Genomic DNA, 21,489 nt, shown 5'->3' with positions numbered 1-21,489 from the left:
GGCTGTGGATTGTAATTTAAATTCATTATTCAGAAAAAATGTGTAGGGCAGAGCACGGGCATGCAGTTCATCATGCATCAGCGTATTCAGCTTTAATGATTGACAGTTTATCTTGTGCACCAAAAACAAGTCACTGTAGCTGCATAATAATATTGTTCATTTAAAACCCATAACTCATGGAAATAACTAAGAACCAATGGAGGCTATGGGAATTCAGGTAAAGGCATCTTCTACTGATATGCTTTCTTCTGTTTATGATGTTTATGATGTGGCACAGTTTGTGGCTCCACCCCCTTTTGCATCACAGACTGCTCCTTTTGTTCCCTCCCCCCACCAGCCGGTAAACTTTTTCAGAAAAGGTGGCAACCCTATTCGCAGCACACTACTAAAAATGTTTGACTTCCTTGTTTGTGTGACTTGATTTGTCCCTACTCATAGTTATCAAAATATATTGTGTTTTATGCAAGAAGGAATCAGTAAATGAACACTAATAAAAGGCTTTAGGCTAATGTTACAATAGCTGGCTTCTCTGCTAGAAAAAAAACTGGCAACAGCAGATTTTGACCAAAAATCAGGGAAATCGGGACAAACTGTTGGGGTTTTATTTTGGACTTCACCCCGATAGTCATTTAGATTGCTGCTTTTTTTTCAAAACAGCTTGCAACAACATGGAGTTGCCGGCTACAAAAAAAGGCACTAGTATTGTATATTACTCCAATAATTATTTAAAAACCCAGATCAGTGCATTTTCAAGTTGGAAATCTGAGTGTAGCCCTTATATGAGAAGCAATTGTATGTGCTTTCACCTTTACACATCCAGCTGTCCAGTATCTTTCAGTTTTGGAGGAACTGAACTCATGGGAGCACAGGCTTTGCTCACCCAAGAACACAGAGTATTGTGTTTTGAAACAATTTTTACCTACAGGCACTAAGTGGAAAGTTGGTAGGGACAGGTATTTTGTAGCAATTTGGACCACAGCAATCAAACAGGCAGTAAACCATGGCAACCATTCAGATGGTTGCTGTCAAAAAAAGCGAATCACTGATTGGTTTCTATGGTTTACTGCACAGATGCAAAATAAGCCCCACAACAGCAAAGTTTCAGTCCTCCAGGGGCGCAAAACGTTGCCATTGCCCTATGCGGGCAGTAAAAAGAAAAATTAATTGTTGCTGGTAAATTTAGCTAGTACTGCAAGACAAGAGATAAAACTAGGCTTTGGACTTTAATAGCCAGTCTGGCACACACAGTCTGGTGCAGGGTTGTCCAAACTGCGGCCAGAGGATGGATGGATATGAATGCGGCCCAGCTTGAAACACATGGTTCCTGAGGAAATGCCATAATAGTATAATTATAAGTCTATTTACTGTAATATCCAGGTGTCCCATATTCCAGTGTATAGCTCCAACTGGTTATCCAACTGGTATTGTAACATAGTAACATTGTAAGTAAGGTTGAAAAAAGACACACGTACATCAAGTTCAACCTTTTCGGGTTTTTTATCTGCCTAACTGCTAGTTGATCCAGAGGAAGGAAAAAACCCATCTGAAGCCTCTCCAATTTGTAGTTATTTTATGTGTATATTCTTTACTTTTACAAATCAAAAGTGTTTGTGTATCTCATGTGTGGCCCCAGACAATTTTTTATTTCCAATGTGGCCCAGGGAAGCCAAAAGTTTGGACACCCCTGGTCTGGTGCCATGTTGTTAAAGGAAAACTATACCCCCAAAATTAATACTGAAGAAACAGATTATATCAAATTGAGTGGCATATTAAAGAATCTTACCAAACTGGTATATATATTTAAGTAAATATTGTCCTTTTACATCTCTTTCCTTGAATCACCATTTTGTGATGGTCTCTGTGCTGCCTTAGACATCACCTGGCCAGAAATACTACAACTCTAACTGTAACAGGAAGAAGTGTGTAAGCAAAACACAGAACTATGTCTGTTAATTGGCTCATGTGACTTACCAAATATATACACAACACACACAACACAATATATGGTTTGTTTGTGTACACTGTGAATCATCGGATCCCAGGGGACAGCCCTTATTTTTTTTAAAATGGCAATTTTCTATTTAGGATTACCTAATGGCACGTACTACTAAAAACGTATAATATTATGAAAATGGTTTATTGACATGAAGCAGGGATTTAGATATGAGCTGTTTTATGCAATTTGAATTAATGTGAGGTTTATTAAAAACAAACGTCCAAAAATGGGGCCATTTTTGGATGTTTTTTCAATAAATCTCACACTAATTCAAATTCTCAGTGCGCTGCTGACCTTTTCTTCATTGGATTGTCTGACCATTGAAGCAGGTATGCGTCCTACAGCATAGCACCTGATACTGCAAAAGGTATTTGTTCGGGGGTATAAGCGCTGTATCTTTGATATTGCATATACTGTATTTTAGTAGAGACCTACATTGTTCGGGGGTATAATTTTTCTTTAAATGGTTTACTCATTCAGCGGCCTCTGTGTAGGTGACCTTGGGAGGTGAAACAATTTCAACAGTAGTTTTCACATGTAACTATGGATGAAACTGGATGTTAAGATATTGCTAGTATACTATGCCTTTATTGATTTAGGGGGAATACTGATTTTTTAAAAAAATTTGATTTTTTTCCCTTTCATTTCAGTAAAACAGAGATTGACCAACACTTGCGAGGTTTCTCCTGAACCATCTGCCTTTGGAAGTAATGGTCACCAAGCTCAAAATTATTACTGGCTACACTACTAATCCATTTAAAATAGAACTAACCCTTGTATGAAAAAAATTATCAATTCAACACAACATTTTTGCATTTCAATTTTATTTTCTTCAACAAATATTTTGATTTTCCTGAGAAGAGCATTTGTGAATTGGGGCCATTTTTGAGCTGATGAATTAGTCTAATGACATACTTATATATGTATTACATACATATTCTCAGTTGTTGGAGAAAATGCCAATATGGCTCATTACTGCCTCCCATTACTGAGAATGGCACCTGCCTGCCTTTGTACATACAGGCTCAGTGTCCGGCCACGGTGGCCAGGTGCTCTAAGCAATCTGGTCAGCCTCCTCTCCCCCAACGTGCATATGAACATGCACACAGCCGCGCTGAAGATGGCGGGGATATTCGTGCATTGTATGAACAAAGGGGTAGGCGAAATAAGAGGTACATGCCCATCGCCCCCCATCCACTGTTGTGTCCGTGGCATGTGCCACTTCTGCTTACCCCTAGTTCCGGCCTGCAGAGTTTGACCACAAAACGCTCAAGTGTGCCACTGACAGACAATCCTATTTATCTCAGTTATTGTATTGTAAGCCATTAGCCTTAGAGACCAAACAAATAGGACTGACACTGACATCAGCCTAGCTGATACCAATGATACTTGATGTCAATGTTCATTTAAAGGAAGAAAGCTAAAAATATATTATTTTCCATTAAAAGTGTGACTGAGAAAGAATGACCAATACGACCACTCACAGCTGTACAAGAAAATATAGATTGTTTATTGCAAACATGCTGAATCTGTCTGGACGTTAAAGGCACAAGATCAAACACAAATATCTACATTTAATACAGTCTGAATGTGAAAATTAAATAGAAATTGTTTCTTGTGTGCGGAACAAATGTAAATTTTACAAAGGAATCTATGCAGCTATGTAACTGGTAGAGATTCTTAGCCTTTATTGTAACACGACGTCTTACTTCATTTAACCCATGATGCTAATTAGACTTTAATGCGCTGGACACGAGGAGTTTAACTTTGCCTTTATGGACTGTGGGTGAAAGTGCAATAACACTCAGACTTTTTGATTGACGCAGGGAAAATCCTACTATTGCAACAATCAATCCCATTATAGACAATCAGAATGATACAGACTGGACATTTTCTAGCACAAAACTGGCCATGTGCCTTCATATTTGTCATTCATATACAATTCTGTGGTCAAGATTTTCCCTGAGAGAACTGTCGCAATCAGCATGGTCTGTATTTCCTTGTTCATAAAAAAGTGCTTTCCAGTGAAAAGCAGCACCCGAAAAGATTGTCATTGTCAATTTTATTGGATACTTGGGCTTAACACATCTGAGCAGCATTATTCTTATTCGGTCAAACCTCTGTAGCACAGCACTGAGCACTATCACCCGTTCAAATTTATCCTCCCCAATAGCGAGGACTGAAAGAATTTGGACTATTTTCTAGACTGGAATTAATAGTTCAACCATGGGAAATACATTTCTATACTTAAGGGGCAGATTTAGATTTCGAATTTTAATCCCCCCATTCAAATGCAAATTCAAAAGTGAGATTTATCACACCTCAACCATGGAAACAGTGCTAATTTGAATATTCGCCACCTAAAACCTGCCAAATTCATGTACAAGTCAGTGGCAGAGTTCCGTTGAGCCATTTGGAGATGTTAATAGCCTTCCTGACATTCAAGTTTTTTTTTTAAGAAAAACTTGATTTGTGCAAATCGAATATGAATTGAATACAATTCGTATTTTGGGTTGGAACCATTCAATTGAACATTAGACATTCAGATTTTTCCTTAAATAACCTCCCAGTCAAATTGTGAGTATATTCAAATTAAAAGAAATTCACATGAATTTGAAATTCGACCGTTGATAAATGGGCCCCTAATTGCCTGATAAATATCAGACATTGATAACTCTGCCCTAAAGTGGTTTTACAAAAAATGCAGCTTTTTGAATTCTAAAGAAGTCCTATTTCAGCCATATATATTGAAGACTCAAAGCAAGTGCAGAGCCACAGATACTATTGTGAGTGATTTAAATCCCCTACTACATGACAATAAACTCCCTTCCAAATTGCATACAATCGGTACTGTCACTTCCCCATCCAACCAAACAGCACAATTTATTTTTGCACCCCTTCACCATCTGTCCCATAGGATCTTTATGATGTATCATTGCAGCAAAATGTTATACTAAAATCTTTAGTGTACAAAAGGCTCCATCCTGATGCTTTCAATGGGCTTCTATTGACATTCACTTATAGTGCCATTTAAAAATGAACTTAGCTAATTAATACAAAACCCACTAATTCAGTCACACTTAGGTCAATGGCAAGTGGAGGCTGAAATATATGTATGTACTAAATGTTTATAACACCCTTCCACAAAGAATTGTTCAGCATTACTGTACCTTTAGTAAAAGGGCAACTGAGGCAACATTGGCTTTACCTATAGAAGGACTAAACATTAATCACATGTTGGTTTTGAAGATGCTGCAAGTTGCACCTGTCTTTTGGATGTGAAATTCCTGGCACGACAAAAGAACATTGAAGAGAGGGAATCTTGTGGTGCTTTGAGCATCTATCAGGAATGGCTCAGAGTTCATAATGTTGGCTTGCAAGTATCACGCTAAGCTCCCAGCCAAGACACAACTGTCAGGGTGACCCTGTTTTTCTGTTCTTTCAGCATAGGAATGAGCTGTGCATTACTTATTCCCACCGCAGACACGCCATTTACTTCAACTATCTCATCTCCGCATCTGAGTGGGGAGAAGGAAACACTTTGAGCGCAAACATGCTTATTAAAAAGAAATTGTGCTTCACATACATTTATATATGGTTACCCTGCTTTTGTTAAAATAAATAGTGTTTGCTTCAGAAGATCTAATGCCTACAGTGTATGAGGACATTGTGATGTTCTCTTGTGCTGTTTTTTGGGATTGCACTGAAACCTTGTGGGTGCCACACACCTAACATATCCTTTGCATCAATGGAAGAAGTCATAGCTTCATGCTCTAATAGCAGATAGGCTCCATGTAAAGATCGCAGCAGCATCTCTAGTTAGCATACATAGACAGAGTACTGGGAATATTTAGAAATGTCTTAACTTGACAAGAAATATATTTACATACACAAATACCTCTAACAAAGTGCCCCACTATCTTTTCTAGGAACATGAAAGGACATTATAAAAATAGTTTCTTGCTGTCCTCTTAAACAATAAGGTACATTTGCATTTATTTCAAGAAAATATATTACACTTGACCTGACCTAAAGAGCAGTTGGTACTGAGCATGTAAATTCTAAGCCCCAACTTACTTTAAGTGTTTATCGTAGAAAGCCAGTGTGCCTGGGACGATAGTCTTAATGAAGAATGGCTGGTCTCTTTTGCCCTCCTCAAATCCTTCAACAATGCTGAACCCCCAGCTTTCTGAGGAAGTTTTCCGTAAAGTGATATGTCGGCACCAATGCAGTGAACTGTCTCGGCAGATAGTCACATAATCAATACATTCTTTATGTGCAATTTTCCTATAATTCCTTTTTTTGCCCTATACATGTCATTCCTTAGTTTTATTGAACCCCTCACTCTGCTTTAACAATTGCTTTTAAGAAATTGGCAATGGGGCTGCTTGTTTACTTTGGGCTAGGACCAGACAGGGCCAAAATCAGCCTGCTGAAATATGCGAATTGGCATTTTTAATAAGGGGTTTGTTTCTCCATTAAGCACAAAGTGGCCTGAAGTAGGAACTGAAACAGCCCACAATAGACTTACACTGCAATTTCCTGATAAGTACTGGTCAGGTAATTGTCATGGAAGTCTATAGTAGATTGTTTCAGTTGCTTTAACACTGTAAACTAAGGTTAGAATACTAAACACATCTGCAGCTACAATAAGGTGTAGTCAGTGGAAAGATACATATTTAAGGTAAGGATGAGTTCGTGCCTTAGAAATAATGTTAAAAGTGAAAATCATGCATCCTTGTTTGTTCAGTTTTTACTTCAATTCATTTCATTGAGGCATTGAATTCCAATTAGCTACAGTATTTGATGTACATTATTTCACTGATAGGGCAGAAATTACTGCATCATCTTTAGCCTCAGCCCCTTGCATGTGTTAATAGATCAGTAGTTGACAAACCAGTGTAGTCACATAGGCCAAATGTACTTTGCAATATAGTCTGGTAAATCAGTTAAAAAAAATCAGTTCTGTTAAGTACATTGGAAGAGCATGCCAAAATACCCAGAGAGGTGACCAAATCCCACCTGGCTCTCTGGTTACTCCAGCAGCATGCTCAAAAGGCTCATCAAGATCCTCTCCTACATTAACCTTCAGAGCTTTCAGTACAACTGCGTGGGACACTGCATTTGTCTTGAGTGCAGATATGGCATCTGAGTAACTCAGAGAGGTCAGATCAGTGCAATTAATGCTCAAAAGCACATCCCCTAGGAAGAGGCAAAGCATATTATAAAGTTTCCCTATAAAAAAAATCTAAAAGTGTAAAATATTTTTTACAAAATACCAGCAGTGTGTAGGTAGCAAAACAAAAAAAAACACAAGTCCACATTTTTTGGCTAAATATTTCTTGCCACTGGGAGGTCATCATACAAGAACAAATAAACTGGTGAATTTGTCTGGAGTGGGTGAGTTGGCAGCTTTTATTGGTCTATATAAGGCAAACTTAATTCTATACAGCCTTTTCTAGATCTGCAACAATCATAATAGATACTTCAACAATACGGCTAAAGTGATGCCAACTATATGGAATAAAGGGGCAAAATCTGCAGAAGTATTACCCACCCATTTATATGCAAATACAGCGGATTATATAAAGTACTGCACTCTGTTACCTTTTTTGATCCTCCCATCCCTGTACAGGCACCCAACAGGCTGAATGCTAGACACATATATAGGCAGCTTGTTTTTATGATCCCCGCCTCCACCGATGGTGATTCCCAGAGATTCAAGTTGTTCTTTCTTCACACTAACAGTTTTCACATGGTCTTGGAGAGCAGAAGTTATATCCTGCAAAGGGTGGAAATGGTCATTCTTCTGGCACTAAAAGTTCATCATACTACAATTACCTATAGCAATCATGCTAAAAGTTCATCTAAACTATTCTTTGGACTGATGATAAAATAGATGTTTTTGCCCAAAGCCAACCAAAAACTTTGAATACCGCACCACTTTCAAACTCCATTAGGGTTACAGAGATGAAATGCAAAAATTGATTGCTTCCCATAATATGACATAAGTATTTCTGTGAGTAAGCACACCAGGGTCAGTTCATTGGTATGGGTATTGAACCTGTTATCCAGAATGCTTAGGACCTGGGGTTTTTCAGATAAGGGTCTCTCTATAATGTGAATCGCCATGTAAAGTCTATTAAAAAACATTAAAAGTTTACAAAGAAAAGGATCACTGGTGTATGCTACAAACCACCAAGTATAAGTGACAAGAATGAAGCCCAGCTACTTTTACAAATAGAAGCAGCTTCACAACTACGTCAAGTTATTATTATGGATGACTTCAATTATCCAGACATTGACTGGCTTAATGGGGTTGCCAAGACAGAAAAAGCTAGTAGGTTTGTAAATATGCTGAATGACAACCTTTTATTCCCGCTCGTTCAAGAACCTACTAAGAATAATTCTCTTTTGGAAATTGAAATGTAACACCTATTTGGGCCATACAGGGTTTATTCACCAGCTAGAAAAACTAGAGCATGGGTTACACGCGACTTACACCCAGGGCAGGGCCTTCGCTAAGTGGAAGTGTTCCCTCTATGTTGTAGTGCAACTACATCCCCCCAGGCTACTGTGCACACAAAAACAACTTGGGCACCGGGAGGTTCTTAACAATCAGGAATGGTTTATTTACTATGCACGAGGCAAGTGACCACAGGTTTCAGTACTCACGCAGGAGCTTGAGGAAAACAGCATATTGAGAGTTCACACAGAACAAAGGCAGGCTCACACAGAGAGTACACAGGCAAATGCAGTACAACCTTTCCCTCCTGGAAGTTGTCAGGCAAGCAGCTTCTACCCTACAGTCCCTCTTCACTGAGGTCCCTGACTGGAGGCAACACACAGAGGGGCAAATTCACTAAGAATCTTCGCCGCTCTTCGCCGCACTTCGCCAGACGAATTTTCGCCAGCGCTCCGCAAATTCACTAAAATGCGAAGTTGCGCACAGGGGTAGCGTAAGTTTGCGAAGTTGCGCTAGCGTTGTTTCGCTATATAAAGCGAAGTTGCGCTAGCGAAGGCTAATTTGCATACGGCGCGAAATTCAAATTTCAATGGAGGAACACGTATCTGCACTACAAATGCCTACAAAACCTTCAAATCTGCAAATAAAAATTTTATTTTGCCCTACACATGTCTAGGTAAGTTGCCATGAGTCAGGAAAAGTAGGGGGGAGAAAGGGGAGCCCCAAAAAATTTTCGATCTTTTTCAGCCTATCAGCCATCATGTAGAAAACACGCCAGCGTTTTTTGGGACTTAGAAAAAATTTTGAGTTTTTTTGAAACAATCCCTATCTACTCTATTAGGTCTGAGGTGGCGAAGGAAGTCTAGCGTAAAAGGTAGCGTTCGCTACACTGCGCAAGTTAGTGAATTTGCGTAGTTTCGTCGCTAGCAAAAATTCGCCTGGCGTAAGGTTGCGAAGTAACACTAGCGAAACTACGCCAGCGTTCGTTAGTGAATTTGCGCAGTAGCGAAAATGGCCAACGCTAGCGAAAAAACGCTAGCGTTCAGCGCTTCGCGCTTTAGTGAATTTGCCCCAGAGCCTCTGGGAAGCTACTCCCTTTCTGCAAATCCTTGTTGGAGCTCAGCTGCTCTTTCTCTCTATCCTATCTGCCTTTCTCTCCTAGAGAGACTATGACAAGTCTGCCCTAGTATATCAGTTCCTCATTCACGGGGTTGCCTGGTCCCCGACTTGGACACATGCCTTCTTCTGGGCCTATTGCACTCAGTCCCCCTGAGCACATCCAGCTGGAATCACATCAAGAGGCAAAAGAGGAAGTGGCCACTCCCTGCACACACTATATAGGAGTGTGTCAGAGCAGTATCATCAAATCTCTCAGCCTATCACTGTAAAGGTTATTTTGTAACAGGGATTCTACCCAATAACCCAAGGAAATGGTGAAAAGATTAACTCTATAGGGCCTGTATCCCTATAGGGCCCTACAGTAATAACTAATAATACTGAACTCATCTCTAGCATATGCATGCGTGAGCATTTAGGGAAAAGTATTTATAACATGGTGTCCTTTGAGATTTTGTTGCAGAAACTCTATAAGGATGCAACTAAAACACTAATTTTAGATGTGCAAACTTTGACAGTATAAGGGCATCTCTGCAACTTATTAAGTGGGAAATGCTTTTCATAGGGTTAAACACATAATAAAAATGGAACATTTTTAAAATGCTGCTTAATAAATATATGTCAGTATATTCCCCTTGTAAGCAAGGAACGTTTTTGCAAAACAAAACTGTTGTGGCTCAAGAGAAGTGTTGGTGTTGAGGTGGATAAGAAAATAATCATGCAAAAAAGCTAAGATAAAAATAGATAAAGATAAAAATCATGCAAAAAGGCTAAAATCAATATGGAAAAGGGTATTGCAGCAAGCAGTAAAAATAATCCAAATAGTTTTTTTTTAAATGTGTAAATAGTAAAAAAATGAAACAGGAGGGTGGGACCCTTAATATCAGAGGGGTCAGCTAGTTGATGAGAACAGAAAAAAAGCAGAGATTCTGAACTCTTCATTTCTTATGTCTACACAAATGAGGAACCAGTTAATAAAGGTTTCCTTCTTAATAGTCACAATTGTAGTAATACAACTAATGATGCATGGTTCACACATAAGGAAATTTAAAAGAGACTAGAATGTGTTAAGATAAACAAAGGTCTGGGACCAGATAGTATTCATCCCAGGGTACTTAACAAGCTTAGCTCTGTGATTGCCAAACCGCTTTACTTAATTTTTCTGGATTCATTGAGGCCTGGCACAATACAGAGAGACTGGCGTATTGCTTATGTGGTGCTGCTATTCAAAAAGGGATCCTGTTCTCAGCCTAAAAACTCTAGGCCGGTTAGTCTGGCATCAATGATAGGAAATCTTTTCGAAGGGATATTGAGGGATAAGATACTGGATTTCATTGCAAATCGTAATACTATGAGTTGTGCCAGCATGGTTTTATGCGTAATAGATCTTGCCAAACTAATTTAATTTGATGAGAAGGTGAGCAGGGACCTTGATTCTGAGAAGGCAGTGGGTGTGATCTACTTAGATTTTGCTAAAGCATTTAGCAACACAGAAGGTTACTCGTTAAATTAAGGAATGTTGGCCTGGAACATAGTATTTGTACCTGGATAGAGAACTGGCTAAAAGATAGATTACAAAGAGTGGTGGTAAATGGAACATTTTCTAATTGAACCAGTGTTGTTAGTGGAGTTCCACAGGCCTCTGTACTGGGTCTTTTGCTTTTCAACTTGTTTATTAATGACTTGGAGATGGGCATTGAAAATATTGTTTCTATTTTTGCTGATGATAATAAATTGTTCAGAACTATAGGTTCCATGCAGGATGCGGCGACTTTGCATAGTGCTTTGACTTAATTGGAAAACTGGGCAGCAATCTGGAAAGTGAGGTTCATTGTTGATAAATGCAAGGTTAAGCACTTTGGTAAAAATAATATAAAAGCAAGTTATACACTAAATGGCAGTGTGTTGGGAGTTTCCTTAAATGAGAAGGATATAGGGGTTTTTGTAGAAAACAAGTTGTCTAATTCCAAGCAGTGTCATTCTGCGGCCACTACTACAAATAAAGTACTGTCTTGCATAAACTCAAGGGATGGAAACATAATTTTGCCACTTTATAGGTCCCTGGTCAGACCTCACCTGGAGTATGCAGTGCAAATTTTGGACTCCAATCCTTAAGAAGGATATAAATGAGCTAGAAGGAGTACAGAGATGTGCAACTAAACTGGTTAGAATGATGGAAGACTTAAATTATGAGGGGAAACTGTCAAGGTTGGGATTGTTTTCTCATGAAAAATGACACTCGTGAGAGGACATGAATACACTTTACAAGTATATTAGAGGGCATTATAGACAAATATCAGGGGACCTTTTTACCCATAAAGAAGGGCCGGAACTAGGGGTAGGCAGAAGAGGCATGTGCGTAGTGCGTAAAGGTGGAGGGGTGCCAGGCACATATCTCTTCTGCCAACTTCCCCCAGCTCAGACCCTTGCATCCTTCATTACTTGCAGCTCCTCCTCTTCAGCTCGTGCCTGCGCTCTTCCGCACACAAGTGCTTGTTCTCCCCCACAGCCAGCAGCAACTCTAGCATTCTCTGCATGCTCATGTGCACTTTTGCGCATGCGCACATACTTGCTTGCACGAACGCTTGAGGGTGGGGCGATGTAGCCAGCCGGGTTGCCTAGGGCGCCCAGCTGGCCTAGCCCGGCACTGCCATAAAGAGGATGACTGCGGGCACCCCTTCAGACTAGAGGAAAAGGACTTTCATCTGAAGCAGTGTAGGTGGTTCTTCACAGTGAGGCAGTGATGTGAGAAGTCAGTGTGTGGATGCTGACTTTCATTTGGAGGGTTGAACTTGATGGGCTTTGGTCTTTTTTTCAACCCTATCTAACTATAGAAGCATCAGATATCGCTATTTTTCACAGAAAAACAGAAATGACCACCTCCTGTGACACACTTACTTTAAAAAGGGGATTTACCTTTACGTTATATTCTAGTATGTTATAGAATGTCTTATTACTAACAACCTTGCAACTGGTTTTCATTATTTACTTTTTTCTTAGTTATTTGCCTTTCACTCTTTGCAGCTTTTGAATGGGGGTATTTTATCTATTTTATGCAGACCTTTTTTTACTTATATTCCAATCTCGTTCAAACCACTGCCTAAGACGGGCTAATGAAAACACTAAGTAGCTGAAATCCATAAAAAATAAAAATGAAAAACAATTGCAAAAGGTCTTAGAATATCAATGTCTAAATAATACTAAGAGGCTTATTAAGTAAAGGTTGTCATCGAATTTATTAAAAGATCCGAATAGAAAAAGTGTGAACAAAAAAAAAGTGCTTAACGATCCACAAAAATCTGAATTCCTTGAAAACCTCTAAAAATTTCTAATTTTTCTGACAATTTGTAGTGGAAAAAAATCCAAAAACCTTAAATTCTGCTTGGTTTAAAAATGGTTCAATAAGATTAGCACAACTCCCAATGACAACTTTTACTTGGTGAAGTGGGGCATTAACCCTTTCACTGACACCCGATTTGGCTGATTTGGTACTTTTATTGTCAGACCATTTTTTATACATTTTGTACTCTTTCAATTTAAGGGCCTTTCCTGGGGGGATCTTTTAGTTTACACAGGAAAACAATATTTCGGGACAACCTAAGCTTTCAAAATATTCTAGAATTTTGGTGTAATTACACTCCTTTAAAAAAAATATAGGCTTCTGAGTGTCTAATAAAATGAAAAAAGTCAAAAGTTTGAGCTATCAGTTGTGTAATTCCAGAAACTGCAAAATCAACACATTTGCATCATTTTTTTTGGGGGGGGGGCAAAGGTAGAAAAAAGTATGTTCACTCCAGAAAACCATATATTTTTAGGAAAGTACACATTCCCCTGAATCCAAATTGGATATGCATGTCTTTCTACTCCACAACACCAAGCCGCAAACCTTTTGCTTAATTTGGGAGATTTTGGTGACATTTCCAAAAATCACCTCAAACCTTCCACCCTTCAGCATCTTATTTCCCACATACCATTATGTATCAAGATAAATCACCCAAAATATAAAAGCCTGGGTCCTCTGAACAATTTTATGTCCAATATGTATAGGTTTACCTCAGCACGTGGCATTTAAAGACCCCAGAATCTACCATGTGCATACTTTTTTGATGGCTTACATTTACACTAATTTATAAACACTGGTAGTTTTATGTGGGATAAAAGGTACAAAAGATTATGGTGACCCCTGAAAACATATATATTTGGAAAGTACACATTCTGGTGAATCCAAAATGGTTAATTATATCTTTCTACTCCAAACTTGAAAGACAGCGGTTTTTATGACATTTCTGAAAATTGCCTAAAAATATTGCAATTGGCCACATTTATCTCACCCGATTTCTCATTTACAGTTGGAAAACACTCTAAATATTGATGCCAAGGCTCTACAGAATAGTTTGATGCCCAATATGCACAGATAAACCAAAGCAGATGGTATATGAAGACCCGAAATATAAATAGTGCATATGAATTTTCTCAGTTGCCGATTCGCCTTCTGTGCACAAAGACCCCTGGATGCGTATTGTGTGCCGCAAGACCCTGTAACTGTACAAAGACCCATGAAAACCATATATTTTTTGTAAAGTACGCATTCTGACAGATCCTAAGTTGCTAAAAATTTGGTTGTACTCCAAATGATCAAAGTGCAAACAACACTAAAAAAAACGTAAGAAACAACAATGCAAGCATAAAACCACAATAAAATCACAAAAATCTAATACAATTAGGCAAATCAATGAAATAACAAAATAACTGATCCAACAGCATGGTTATCCAATAGCCACGCTGGGAAATCAACAGTTTTTAGGGGAATAACAAGAGGGAAACTGATAAAAATGTAGAACTAAAAAAAAAATAAAAAAAAAAAAAAAAAATATATATATATATATATATATATATATATATATATATATATATATATATATATAGATATATAGATATATATATATATATTTTAAGTGAAAAAACATGAATGCCTTTAACCCTTTCATGGTTTTTTCACTTAATAAATCTAATTTTTTTAGAGCTTTTTAATAAAATAAACAAAACTAATGTTTTGTGATTAGTGGAAAAAAAAAACCCGATTGTTAATAAATGGGCCTCCAAAAGTTAATTTAAAGGTGAACTACCCCATTAAAGGAAAATCCATGGAAGCATGAATACAAGAGCTTTTCAGCCCAAAAATGTTCCCGTGAATGTTTTTGGGCACTTCCTGTTACATTTAGTGTAAGCCGTGGGAAGACGTTATGGGGTGTTTTTCAGACAGCTAAAATACCACTGCTGATAACTGCTGCATGTGCTGTAAACATAAGAGTAATGGCACACCGTTTTTAGCTTTTGCATTGACAAAAATGGTACTCACACTGATCCTGACAGCACGCAAGGTAACAGATTTACTGTTTACTGTTATTGGGAATGCAAAGGTTTTCCTAATGTTTTTGCTTATGCTCGAGTTGGCGATTGTGCAGGCAGAAAAACTCTCGATATGTCTTCTGTTTCAATTATTATAAGCTTTCAGATTCTTTGCAAGTACATATCCAAAAACAATGTACTTTTTGCCTGTTTTGAATCACCAAAAATCTATGTTTTTTTTGTTGTTTATTGTGCTAAAAAGGGAAACTGAAGTTAATCCATGTTTGGCCCTTGTAAGATATATAAATGCATGTGCAGTGTTCATTAAACTCATGTTGATAAGTGTATATACTGGCCCTGTATGCCCTTTGAGTCTAGACAATATCTAATAACCCAACCCTCACATTACCTTGTGGTGTGTGGATTTTCTTCTGTTTGGGTGCACACTTGGCCTCTTTCGGGGGTGAACTGGACTATCTCCATTACTGCTGCCAGATGAGGAGCTGTCTTCATTAATATCCACTGGCTGATCAATATTGTGTCGAAGCACCATAAAATTCACACGTGCCTCACTTGACTAAAATAACAAAAAGTCTTTATAAATCAGTTTTTTAACACAATTCCTGAGAGCTGAAGCAACTATAACAGTATTCCATACAATAACCAAATTATATATTGTAAAATTACCTCACAATTTAGCAATAAATAAATAAATTTGCTCATTTTATAAAAGTGAAATATACACATAGGGGCAGATTTATCAAGGGTCTAATTAAGAAGTGCAAAAAACTTCGAAATTCGACCATCGAATAGGTTAGTTTGACATTCGAAGTCTAAGTATTTTTAAAATCGTACAATGAAATCCTTCGAATCCAATAATTTAATCATAAAATTTTACCAAAAATCCTTCGGTTTCTCAAACCTTGCCCAAACACTCAAGATAGGATATAGGAGACGTGCAGCCGGGCCCCCACCCCCCTCCGTACGCCATTTTCTGTCGCCGGAGTCAGCTGTCTGGGGGCCCTGAAGGGGGTGGGCCCTGGCCCAATTGCACCCCCTGCTCCCGCTGTAAGTTACGCAACTGAGCAGGGGCAATTCTTAGTATTGTCTATGGCAGAGTCATTTTTTTGTAATTTTGTAGCCGGAACAAATAGCTGCTACAAGTAGCTTTGTGTCTTCACCCTAAAGGTTGTTGTAGCACCTAGTCTATCTGTAACAATGACAGATAATCCACTAACTACCCGGTTTTATTAGAATAGCAAGTTTTCACTGGGTTTCTTCATCTGTAGAAAGACAAACCCTTTCTTAAACAATAAGAATATATAATTTGTCTTGCAGAGTATATTCTGTCTGTACTAGTAAGCACACTGCTTATAAATAAGCTCATTCTTACCTGTATGACCTGTGCTGCTGTTTCAGGAGTTCCATGTCTCAGATTTTGACCATTGATGGAGAGAACCCTGTCATTACACTTTAATCTCCCATCTTTAGAAGCCAGACCGCCATCTAATAAGTATAAGAACAAAGATCCCAGACTCCTCTGTCTTTCTAACAAGCTTTATGCCCAGTGGCTCTGAGCGATCCATTTTAGTTAGCGTGACCTGAATCACTTTGCTGGATTGGGAAGTGCCCCCTATGTTGTTCTATGCCTGTGAGGACTGTGGTGAGAAACCTTTCTCCTGAAGCAAAGTGAGCTGAAAAACAGAGCATGGCTGCTGAAGCAAAGCTATAGCTTGGCTGTGGTTCACATTGCTTATATTCATGCCATTGACCTGTTGATAGGAAAGCACAATAAACAACATATAAACAACAAGTATACAAGTAGATCAAACAAGAACAAGTTATCATGGAGAAACAGTTTCAGGCAGGATGGATTTCTGGCATTTGGCCTGATGTGCCAAAGCACCCAAAAATCAGCACCCGCCTCCGACTCCCATACAAAATGCCTAGCCACTAAACACTTCCAGCCTGGAAACATGCTTTCAAACAGAAACACTGCAAATACTGATCCTGATGTGGTGGCTTTATGTTCCATTTAATGCCAAAGGCTAAACAAAGAAAGAAGACTAAGATGAATCTACCATTCAGTAGCAGTACTTTACATACAGATCTTGATAAAGTCTAGTTATATTTAAAGGAAATCAGCACCTTTTAGCAAAATCTTACCTGCATGGTAGGACTTTACAAACAAAAAATATTTACAAATAATACAAATACAATGCATTAACAATAATTGTGCCTTTACATATTTGTAAGTAAACTATATAGTTACCAGATCCCTGGGTTACAATTATCTCCTCTGGGCCTGGGGCTCTGATATGCAGATGATGAGTCTGGCAGTGGAAGGTTGAAGAATATATTTCACCCATATAAGTGGTTAAGTAATACCATATGAAGGAACGATTACGGTTAATGCATTATATTTGGTAATATGTTTACCACGATGATAGGATTTTGTCATAGGCGCAAAACCCGTTCAAGATAGTTTAGATGTTGCATCTTCCAGTCCCATCTCAGCAACCTGACTCTGTACAGATCTTGATTTGTGTATGCTGGTGCTTATGCTGAATTAGCATATAATACACCAGTAAAGAAAAACATGACTTCCTCCTGAGTCCATATTTTTAGATTGTAATCACACATAGAATCAATCTGTTAGTGCACACAAGTGACAGAGACAACAGGACATTAGCCCTCCTGAAGAGCATGGAGTATTGGGGCATAGAGTGTAGGCAGTGTTTCAGAGACCTATTTGCTCATGCCCCCTCACAAGCATCTTACTTCCATCCCTCTAACCAGTTTAGTTGCACGTCTCTGCACTCTCTCCAGCTCATTTATATCCCTCTTAAAGACTGGAGCCCAAAACTGCACTGCATACTCCAGGCCTATAAAAGAGGCAAAATTATGTTTTCATCCCTTCAGTTTATGCCCATTTCTATGCAAAACAGTACTTTATTTACTTTAGTAGCAACAGAATGACACTGCCTGGAATTAGACAACTTATCTTCTCAGTTAAATAAGCCCCCAACACACTGCCATTTAGTGTATAACTTGCATTTGTACAATTACTGCCAAAGTGCATAACCTTGCATTTATCAACATTGAATCTCATTTTCCAGTTTGTTTCCCAGTTTTCCAACTTAGTCAAATCACTCTTCAAAGTGGCAGCATCCTGCATGGAACCTATAGTTCTGCACAATTTAGTTTGTCAGCAAAAATAAAAACAGTACTTTCAATGCCCAACTCCAGTTCACGAACACACAAGTCGAAAAGCAAAGGACCAAGCACAGAGCCCTGCGGTACTCTTTGTTATTAGTTAAGGGTGTCCATAACAAACATTGGTTCTCAAAAAACCATTAACCACTACAGGTAAGAAACAAGAAATATATAACATATTATGTAAGGCAGACCCTCCTCTGTCTCTGATAAAGGGAACAAGCTGGCCATACATGGACTGATAAAAGCTGATGACTCTGCTCCTTTTAACCAAGTCAGCAGCTTATTCGTCCTTGTATGGCCATCTCCCAAAAGGCTGCTTGATATTTATCTGGCTGAAAATCAACCATACCTGACAAGCCTCCACAGGCCCTAATCATGGTCCAACTATTGTCCCTCCATTTTGGTCCAGAAATTGGGATGAGAAGAAAGAAAGAAAAAAAAACATATTTCCCAAGCATGCCAGATACCAGTTTCCATATCTCTACATTTAAACCAGTAATGGAAATATAGCATATAATTTGGATCAATATTTTCATATTTTACAGAGGAGCCACTGCCTAAAGAACTTTATAATTTGCTTACCTAAGACAGTTCTTTTCTATTACAAAGCAGCTTTAGATGGTGTGCTGTAGCTGGACATTGCTATGATACGTCAGTCCAGCAGGCTCTGAATAGGTCCCTTTGTATGAAATTCTAACACTTACTTCCCACAGTCACTGACATAAGAACACGCACCAGCTCTCCTCAACTGTTTTCTTATACTGATGCTGTTAAAGGAGAAGGAAAGTCATTTAGCACTTGGTGGTGCCAAATGTTAGACACTCCCAAGTTAATATATTTACTTACCTGAAACCCTGGGCCGGTGCTCCTATCAGCAGAAAACTGCACTGGCCCGGGGTTATTACAGCGAGCACCACAGAGCCCTCCTCTTCTGGCTTCAAATTTCTGTGACTTTTTAGTTAAAATTCGGCTTTTCACTCTAATGCGCATGCATTGCCGCAAGAAGAAAGAAGGAGCCGGAAGAGGGGCGCCCCGTGTTGCTCACTGGAATAACCCAGGGCCAGTGCAGTTTTCTGCTGATCGGAGCACCGCCCTAGGGTTTCAGATAAGTAAATACATTCATTTGCGGATGCCCAACATTTGGCACCCCAAGTGCTAAACAGCTTTCCTTTGTCCTTTAAGTACCTTCCTTTAGTTATAAAAACAAGACCTGGGGGCATTTTCATGAAACTTTACTCTTGCGCCAGACTTGCCTTCGCCAAGTGAGACCAGTGCAATAGAGTAGATAGGGCTTGCTTCAAAAAAAGTTGAAATTTTTTCTAAGTCCCAAAAAACGCTGGCGTCTTTTCCTTTGTTAAGGGTGATAGGCTGAAAAAGATCGTACATTTTTTTGGGGGTACCCTCCTTCCCCCCTACATTTCCTAACATATGGCACCTAAACTATACAGTGGGCACATGTATAGGGCAAAATAACAACTCTATTTTATTTTATGAAGCTTTCCCAGCTTGTTTAGTGTAATGTATTTGCTGCTACATATATGTCCATTCAACTTTAACTTGGCACCGTATGCAAATTAGGCATCGCTAGCTTAACTTCGCTTTCCTTGATGAATTAACGCTAGCGCAACTTCGCTACCGTTCGCCTCCCTGAGCACAACTTCGGATTTTAGTGAATTAGCGGCGCCCTGGCGAAGTGCAGCGAAGTGTGGCGAAGCCTGTGCTAGCGCAACTCTGCAGGTTAGTGAATTTGCCCCTTAGTTTCTTAGATGTATGTACCACCAGCATGAAAATGTTAGTACCAGCAGGAAAATGTAAGTACTTATGCTGGTACCCTCATTGACCACAATTGCTGTATTTTCCCCTGTGATCATTTTTTTTTTTTTAAAGCTTTTATTTTTGCATTAACAATAACACAAAGCATACAGTGGGAAAGAAATTAAAAAGAAAAAAGGAGGGGGAAAAATAAAAGGTTGGGGGAGGGGGAATTGGTGGTAGGGCCACCCGTTGGACAGTCCAGGAGACATATTATGCCAAAAGAGTTAGTCCATGTCTGTAGTGGTGTCTTGACAAGTGGTCCAGGGATTCCAAATTTTAGCAAATTTTTCTGGGCAACCTCTACTCAGATAGGTCAGCCTGTACATAGGAAGAGCCTCATTAACCAATTTCTTACACAATGGTACTGTAGGGGGGTCTCTGAGCTTCCACTTTAGTGCAATAACCTTCCGTGCATAAAAGAGTAGTAAACGGAACATTTGTCGTGCAGCTTGTTGCGGAATTAAATGGTCTAAATGACCTAGTAGAAAAATTTCCGGCACCAGAACCGGAGGAAAGTCCAGATAGGTTTGTAAATATATGGCAAGTTTCTTCCAGTAAGTATTGATAACCGTACAGGACCAAAAAGCATGCATAAAGGTACCTGGTACTAGACCACACTTATAACACAAATTATCTGGGATCAATCTCATATGAAACAAACGTACTGGGGTAAAATACAACCTATGAATCATTTTATGCTGTATAAGCCTATCCCCGCTACTAATCACCGTGGAAACAAAGGTCGATGTGATGTCATCCCAATCATCTAACTCCAAGGTAGGGATATCTTGGGCCCATTTACCATAACATTTTGCGTACGGGTTACCTCTTTGAGAATTTAACAGATTATACACATTAGACAGTCGTTTCTTCTTTTCAGGTACCTTAAGCAAAATTTCCAAGGCTGGGGTTTCCAGTAAAGGTGCATCAGAGAATTGGGCATTCAGAGCATGTCGAACCTGGAGATACCTGTAGAACATAGTACGTGGTAACTGAAATTCTTGGGACAAGTCAGTAAATGACTTAAGTGTCTGGTTGTGATACAACTGGTCCAAATATTTGATGTTATAGGTCGCCCATAATTGCGGGTCCGGTATCGTTCTTAAGTGTGGCAGGGATGGATTCAGCCACAGTGGCATATTGGGTGATACTTGTGGGGTGGTGGGTTTACGTAAAGCCGAAGCCTTTTTCCAAGCAAGTATGCCTGTACGGAATGTGGAAAGTGGCCATCCGTTTTGAGAGATGCCACGAAAGGGCAGATTAGCCAGTGACTCAAAGGAACCCGCCACCGCAGCAGCAGTTATGCTAGCAGTGTCATCAGCCAAAGGGTTGAGCCACCCTGCCACATGAGTAAGTTGAGATGCTAGATAGTAAATAAAAAAGTGAGGCAGAGCCAGGCCCCCAAGTGCCTTAGGTGCAGTTAGCGATGCTAGTTTGATTCGAGGTTGTTTGTTTGCCCAAATAAATGATGACACCATGGAATCCAACCTTGAAAACAGTGCTGCCGGCATAACAGTAGGTGCATTCT

General features: G+C 39.1%; 1 pseudogene; it reads right to left on the bottom strand.

Annotated features, from left to right (window-relative positions):
* Window positions 1-3,485: 3,485 nt before the first annotated feature.
* On the bottom strand, window positions 3,486-17,944 carry LOC108700540 (annotated as a pseudogene).
* Window positions 17,945-21,489: the final 3,545 nt, after the last annotated feature.

The sequence above is a fragment of the Xenopus laevis genome, chromosome 8S, assembly GCF_017654675.1.
Source record: "Xenopus laevis strain J_2021 chromosome 8S, Xenopus_laevis_v10.1, whole genome shotgun sequence".
In the NCBI taxonomy this organism is placed as follows: domain Eukaryota; kingdom Metazoa; phylum Chordata; class Amphibia; order Anura; family Pipidae; genus Xenopus; species Xenopus laevis.
This window is presented reverse-complemented; position numbering and strand designations above follow the sequence as displayed.